Genomic DNA, 8,755 nt, shown 5'->3' on the forward strand with positions numbered 1-8,755 from the left:
GAGGTGCGGTTATTGTTGTTTGGTACTTCTTTCTGTGACATGTTACGGAATATTCATATTGCTTGTGCTATTTGTAATTATATCTTCATGCACTTCTATTTGCTAGTTTCAGTTTTTCATAAATATGAATAAAAAAGTAAAGTTAATAGAGACATATTGTATGTCTGATAATGATGGTACTGCTTAACAGTGAGGATATGTGTGTCATCGTGAACATAATTTGGGGAATATAATAAATATGTTGCAAAAATCATGTTTGAATAAAAGAAGTAAAAACAAAATTTTTGAGTTGAACGGTTTCATTGTGATTAAACATAATACTGCATGGGCAAGTCCCGGGATTTTTAAACAGTCGACGCCACTTAAAAAATGAACAAGATTCATTTCGAGAGGTTCGTCTGTCACTATCTTATGTGTAAAGTTCCATGACCTTTCGTTTATTTGTTCAAAAACTACAGTTGTTTAACTGTCACTACCTTAGCATTCGTATAGAAAATGGAAAAAGAGGGATATCATATTTGAATCTGTGACTACACACACACACCTTGTCATATAAACACTGCACACCGCACATATCATACATGTCGTACCACTCCATTTAACTTACAAACAATAAAGAGAACAGAAGCAAACGCTAATAAAGTATAGTTAATATTTATTAGACTAATTCGTTCGCCTTTCTTTATCCTATCGGTTCGTGTCCCCACATTAGTGACCCCGCCGCGAGTTGTTTTTGATAAAAACACAGCTTTTTCGTGAATTTTTCGGTTTGCATCTCATTTTTGTAAACCTAACCTCAGAATGTCTAACGAGGCCGCCGCCGGAGTGAATGTTACCGCGGCTGTGTCGGTCAAACTACCGGAGTTTTGGAAGAGCGACCCAGAAATGTGGTTTGCTCAAGCGGAGACCCAATTCATTCTCGCCAACGTCACGAAAGACGATACCAAATTATTTCACATAGTGGCAAAAGTGGATCAATCTGGGTTTTGCCACATCGCAGATCGATTGATCGCAAGATTTACACTCTCTCCAGAGGCACGTATGGAACGCCTTCTCAATGCTTCGGACTTAGGTTACATGCGACCAACTCATCTGTTGGCAAAAATGCAAGAGCTAGCCGCTGGTGTCAACGTTAACGGAAATTTGTTGAAGATGCTCTTCATTCAGCGTATGCCACCTCAAATTCGCCCCATAATAACTATTACTGATGGAACTCTTCCAAAGCGCGCGGAAATGGCAGATAAAATGGCGGAATCTCCGCAAACCGCTGCCGTGTCCACACCATCCGGATCCCGATGCTCCAATGATCAATTCAATCACATGAAAGAACAGCTGGAAATATTGAGTGCTGAGTTCCGTCGACTCAAAACCGATTCAAACAAACAACGCAGTAGGTCATCATCACGAGTTCGGGAGAGGAATTTTGTTAGTATCATCAGAAATATGGACACAAAGCACAGCGGTGCAAGCAGTCTTGCCGTTTTAATGCACTAAAAAACTAAATCATAGCTCACCTGAAACAGCGCAGACGGGCGGCACGTTTTCCAGTCGGCGTTTATTATTAGCGGATAAAACAAGCGGACTTCTGATCGACACTGGATCAGACGTATCACTAGTGCCAGCGACAAGAAAAGACACGATATCTGGGCCAACGCCCTTCACGCTTTACGCTGCTAACGGTTCGTACAATCTGATCTCGGACTTCGGCGGCGGTTCACATGGAACTTTTTGGTAGCTGACGCTAGGCAACCCATTATTGGACATGCTGGCGCATTTTGGACTAATGGTGGATTTAAAGAACAGAACCCTCGTCGACGCAAAGACAAATCTTCGTTCCTCTGGTAGTGTGATTACCGCTCATGTTCATACTATTACTACAATCGAATCGCATCATTCGTTCCAAGCGTTGCTTACCAAATATCGTCGAATCACACTTCCAGCTACTTTCCGTGCCGAAGTGCAGCATGATGTTACACATCACATCGAGACAAAAGGTCTACCGTTTGCATCTGAAGCTAGGAGAATGGCTCCCGACAAACTTCACTGGTGGCAGAACTTGGAATTTGTAGACCGTCTAGTAGCAACTGGGCCACCCCACTTCATTGTGTTCCGAAAAAGAACGGTCAGTGGAGGTTCGTCGGCGACTATCGAATGCGCAGTAAAGTCACTGTACCGGATCATTACCCAGTTCCACACGTTCACGACTTTTTGAACTCACTACAAGGTAAGCAAATTTTTACTACTCTAGACGTGGAACGTGCATACCATAAAATTCTAGTGGAAGAAACCGATATCAGGGGTCTTCGTAGCCACTTGGTTACGCGTTCGCTTACCAAGCGATCGATCGTGAGTTCAAACTCAGGACCCTCAATTGACCATCTTTGTGTTGTTATAGAATAACTACGTCCACGCAACCATCATTAGCGATGGAAATCGATCAACGGTGGAACAAAGATCGATTCACCCATACAACTGATCTGCTCTGCAAGAAACATCGGGCTGCTGTTCTAATAATATCCTAACAATGAACAATATCCACTGTCTCCGCTGTCCGCTCTGCTGAACAATGGAAGAACAGAAAGAATACCCTTACGCCTAAATGGCTACTACTGTGTAATTTACAATTTATAGAAACATAAACATATGTACATGTACACGATTAAAACCCGGCTCTGTTACAGCTAAAATGCTAATGAGCGTAATAAATAAATAAATGGGATAAAAAAAAAGAAACCGATATCCCGAAAACAGCCGTGATTACTCCTTTTGGACTCTATGAGCTCACTCGAATGCAGTTCGACCTCTGCAACGCAAGTCAAGCGTTCCAGAGTTTTATGAATAGAATTTTCGGTGACTTGGATTATGTCGTTGTTTTCATCGACGACATGCATCATCGTCACCCGACGAACACAAACAGCACGTCGAGGAAGTGTTTCGCAGACTTCAGCAGAACGGTCTGGTGATAAACCTATGGAAAAGCTGATTCGCCCGGTCGCAGGTGGAGTATCTTGGTTATATAATCGACCGAGATGGAAGCAGGCCATTGCCATCCTGTGTTCAGACTGTAGCTGACAACAAACTTCCCACTACGGTTAGAGAATTGCGAAGATTTTTGGCTCTGATCAGCGTAAGCAAGCGTTTCATCCCGAGGGCAGTCGATATGCAGGCAGAACTTCGTGTGCTGATACTGGATAACAGAAAAAAACGAAACTAGAATTGTCCAGTGGACTGACTCTTCCAATTATCTGGTACAACTTGGCAACCTCTTGACTTCTTCTCTGAAAAAGTCGCTAACTCACAACGATTGCCACAGCCCAGGAACACGACGAAGAACTAAAGAAGCTCATGGAGTCATCCAATCTCAAATTTGAACCTTTACGAACACCGCATCTCTCCCGTTCGATCTATTGTGACGTGTCAACAAACAATGAAGTACGTCCTTTCATTCCAGAAAAAACATCGGCTAAGCTTGCTGCGACACTTCCATGGCATAGTACATCTCGGTGCAAAGGGGACTATGCAATTGATTTCTGAGAGATTCGTATGGCCATATATGAATAAAGATATCAACGAGTTTGTTCGTAGTTGTGTCGCTTGTCAAGCATTGATCCTCCGAAAACGAGATTTCGGCACACTATTATTGTCCTCGTCACTCCTCTTCGGTCATCAAAAGGGAGTAGATATCTTCTTACAGTCGTGGACCGCTTTACCCGGTGGCCTGAAGCCATTCCACTTAGATTCAAATCATATTCGCACAACAGCATACCACCCACAAGCGAATGGGATTGTTGAACGTATTCATCGCAGCAGCACTGATGTGCAAAGGGAAGCATAATTGGAGTGAACAGTTACCCATCGTACTTCTTGGACTCAATGCCGGCTTACATCTGCGACAAGGATTTCAGCAACCACCCAAACGAAGACAAATTGACGAATGTTACATCATCTGGCCACCGTGTCCGGTTTCTGATGTAAATGGAGGGGCAACTGTGGCTACAAACAAACCTTGTCATACAAACACTGCCACCGCACATATCATACATGTCATACCACTCCAGTTAACTTGTAAACAACAAAGAGAACAGACGCAAACGCTAATAAAGTAAAGTTAATATTAAAAACAAAGTAAAGTATATATTAGATTAATTCATTCGCCTTTCTTTATCCTGTCGGTTCGTGTTCCCACAGATCAAACATTGTTATGTTATGGGAAAACTCCTGAACAATCAATGCAGTGGTTGACGAAATGTTATTCGACTTCCGCTTCTTCGAGAACAACAGTTTATCGGTGGTTTAGTGAATTTTCAAAGGCCGTACAAGCACCGCAGATGCACCTCGCTCTGAAAGGCCAAAAGAGACTCAGAATCCAGAAATCGTTGAACAAGCGCATCTATTCGTTTTGAACAATCGTAAAGTGAAGTTACGCGAGCTAGCTGGGGTTGTAGGCATTTCAAAAGATCTAGTGGAATACATTTTGCACGACATTTTGGGCATGAAAAAGCTATCCGCGCGATGGGTGCCGCCTTTGCTGATCGTCGACCAAAAACAGCCGGTTTGGCGTTGTTGAAGCGTAATCGAGTGGACTTCTTGCGACGTTTTGTGACAATGGATGAAACGTGGATCCATTACCACACTCCAGAGTCCAAAAGGCAGTCTGCAGAGAGGCGCTGAGGTATGTTTTGAAGACTTAGACGTTTCATACTACAGAACGGGAATCGAAATGTTGGAAACTCGCTATACCAAGTGTACTGCCATAGAGGGAAACTATGTTGAGGAATAAAAACAGCTTTTCCCAAAAAACGATTGTTTTCATTAAAAATCCCGGGACTTTTCAGCCCATGTAGTAATAATTAATATTTATCGCACACCTTCCTTCATTAATCTAGGGCATCGATGAGAATAAAATAAAATGGTGGGGCATATGATGAAACCACTAACTGTGGATAACGGAAATCCGACGTGTCCCACGATTTTATTGTATGCTCATCAATGTCCTAGGATCAAGAAATAAGGGGAGTGATAAATGCTAACTGATACTTGCCTATTTTTTTTTTTCTAACTTTTAGTACATTATATGTATTATTATTATGTTTAATCGCAATGAAACCGTTTAATATATCGTCTTGGTGTATGGAATTAGGGCACATCACGGTAGTTGTTTTGAAAAATACATTTCAAACATACGAATCAAAACGTGGGTTAAAGCTATCATACTTGGAACCAAAAGTACTACGTCAATTTTGTCCATAGGTTCCAAACATGTTTTTCCAGAATAGCCTAAACCGTCCAGACGTGAAGCAGTGGAAGGTGACAGCTAATCGAGGACACCAGTTGCAGTTGCCTCCGAAATACTGAAGTGAGACTCCATTCCAACTATCCTGATTGATTTGACAGAGCTCTAGACGCAGGAAAAAAATTCTAGAAAAACGCTGGTAACGATGTATGGGTATTATTTCGAAGACTTATAGATTTTTTTCTGAAACCAGTCTTGGAACGTTGTGAAAGCACCTCGTATGTGCAAAAATAACTTACACAGTGCGTCAACAAGTTTCCGGAACTAAAACTATATCACACCATTATCCAAATAGCCAAACTGTTATAGAGAATATAATCTCAGAGTTCTCATGGCCAGGATTCGCCGAATTCGACCCTAATATCACAGACCTTCTGAATAATAATGCACCGAATCACAAGTCACTGATCATAGAGGACGAAAGACTGAAATCAACTGCTCCCTGAATTCATCTTGATTCAACGGTCTCTGGCGGATTACGAAGAAAGAAGATTGTTGTGGATAACGAACAAAGCAGAACAATGGGAACTTTTGAGCAATGAACAGCCTGATTGAATAGTCAATCACAAAGTTTCCACGACATTTCGATCCATAGGCATCTCTATTCAGAAGTAAGTTGATATACACATAGAAAAATAATTCGTTCATCATATTACAGCAACAGCGAAATTATCTGCACGATGAAATTGATTATGTTTTAATATTAATGATCTCAAATCGTCAGCCATATTCAGGAGGTTCAAATTGTATTGTATGAAACGTGTATGAAAGCAGCTAACCTCAACCATCCGACATAGTGCCATACGTTCAATAATCTCTCCTCCCATTGCTACGCAAATTTTGGGAATTGGAGGAATTCACGAATACTTTTGCGCATCTAAATCCAATGGGATGCAATGCGAAAGCGTGGGACTTGCCAAGATAGGGGCTTCGGATTCGATTCCCGTTGGGTTAGAAAATCTAAATTGACGTGCACAGTCCTCACCTTGCAAGTCCCCATGATGACAAAGACGACACATAAAATGTCCGAATCCGCACCACGGATAATCGGGATTCTACTGTATAAAAAACATTTGTTCAGAAGTTTGAACTGCTCAAGGTCTAGATCGACAAAAAAAAGTCCGACTCGGGAACGACAATATCTCCTTTCGACTCAATTTTTATGTTCTAAATTCAGTGGACTTCGGATCAATTTTGTCTGCAGATCCAGGTACTACAAGTAGGCCTGACACATTTAACTGTTCTCCAATCTACGTTTTTCAGTGCTATCTTTTTTATTTGTTTGGTTGAAGATAATTATTCAATTTCCTGGACATTGTAGTATTCACTTATTATTATTCACTTATTCATTTATCCCCATACCGTTCTGAAAAACAAACCTATAAAAAACACAAAAATAGACTCAATTTCTGCAAAACAGCTGTATCCGCTGTTAATTTCCTGTAGGTATACTTCAGCAGAAATCGGATATTTCTTCGCTCAGCTGTCCAACACCGTCTCAAGGTGGGTTATGACTTTTACCGAGAAACTGTAATTTTTTGTTACCATAACAACAAAACTTGGGGTCGAACGAAAAATACTAATCAAAATAAACTTACCGAACAATTTTTCCACCCATGAAATGCTCAAAAAACGTGTTTGCTTTTTGTTTGGAGTGCGCGACCGAAATCAAGATATTTGTTTTTTCACTTTTTTAACTTCATAAAACGATGTTCGTATGCCTTATCTTCCGGAAAAACACAAAAAAGTTATAGTTTGTTCCCAGCTTTTAACAAAACAACACCAAGCTCAGTTGTCCCATGTTGATATTATATTCATAACTGTCCCACCATGTATTTTTAGTAGATTTGATATCAAAAAAATGGATAGGTTATATCTATGATATAACCGCAAAGTTGACGTGGGACTAGCTTAGCTTAGCAATCATTTGTTTGTATTGATTAAATTTTTGATTGAATGAAACAATTTCCGGATTCAATCGAATTCAATATATATTCTTTGTGAGTAAAGAGATTGAACAAATGCCATGTAAGGTCAATTCATGCATTGTGATAGATTATGTTCTTCGTTACAAATAAATTCAATGACAGTCCTTTTTCGTTTCATATGATGGCTAGGACAAAATATGTGAACGGAAGAATTATCAAACGATTATTTTATTTTACATTTCCATCTCAAGTTTGCATTTCTCAAGTGTACTCATTGCTAGAAAGTCAGTGAGCAGAAGATATGAAGGCATATCCTTCAATGCAATCTTGAATCCAAAGCGAACCAAAGCGTTGTGTTCGTACCCGTGTTTGTAATCCGTGTTAGGAAAACACTTTTCGGAGTGCAAAAAAAACATGCGGGTGCAAAAGTACCCCCGGCTTGCATGAAGCAACAACTTCAACTTATACTTTTTATATTATAAAGCCTTTGAACTTGAAGGTTCAATCGCCTCTAATGTTTACAAGATTTTCCCAGGTTCCTAAGTTCAGAAGACCATTTTAAGGAAACATATTCTAGACTGCACAAAGGCAAGCGAGTTCGATTGTACTCGCAGTTTGAATTTATTTGCAATGCCAATTTCCCCACGCTCCATGGATTTGAAGTCTGTGTTAGGGAAACACATTTCAGACGGAACAAAAATACCCGCGATTTTCATGTATTTGCAATGTCGATTTCTCCAACACTGCTTGGTTTTGAAGTCTGTGTTAGGGAACACATTTTGGTGAGAACAAAAATCCCCACACTTTCATGTATTTGCATTGCCGATTTCCCCAAGGCTGCTTGGTTATGATGGCTGTGTTGGGGAAACCGTAAATCGGGCCAATCAAAACGAGGCAGTTAGGGCGTTTAGATAACGCTTAACATTTTACAGTTTATCTAATGAAAAATAACATTTTATTAATTGCGATAGATGCGTAGAAATATTCCCTGTCAATTGATGCAAACATTTTTCCGATCCAGTAGGAAATATTCGAGTTATAAGCATTCGGAATCTTTCATGTTTTCCCGCATGTTCTGTGTTTAGGTTTTCATTTTACTCCCCATATACTCCGGTTAGACGTAGTCCCACGTCAAAAAATGCTTAGAAAAGCCGCCTAGCAGAAGGCAGCCAGCATGAAACCAATGTGGATGTATGATAGATGAAAGTGTTTTGAAGACGTGTGGGTAAACCAAAAAATAATGTCGGAATAATTTTAAAAAAAATCCGTGAAGCCCGTCTAAAGGCGTGGTTAGGTTGTAGATGGTTAAAATAGCCATGAACAACGTAGCAGAGAATATCCTAGGACACGTGGAATAAATACGACGGTACGAGTGGTCTGATTATGAGTGCCAGAGCAAGTGTTACATGAGAAGAACGTTGCGCGGGACCTAATGCTGCGTCAATCTATCCGTTAGAACGTGGAACGATGTAGACAGGAGCAGAGACAGCAAACCCGACTCTTCAGGGAAAACCGCTCTCATGAGACGCGAAAG

The sequence above is a fragment of the Toxorhynchites rutilus genome, chromosome 3 (assembly GCF_029784135.1).
Source record: "Toxorhynchites rutilus septentrionalis strain SRP chromosome 3, ASM2978413v1, whole genome shotgun sequence".
Lineage (NCBI taxonomy): Eukaryota > Metazoa > Arthropoda > Insecta > Diptera > Culicidae > Toxorhynchites > Toxorhynchites rutilus.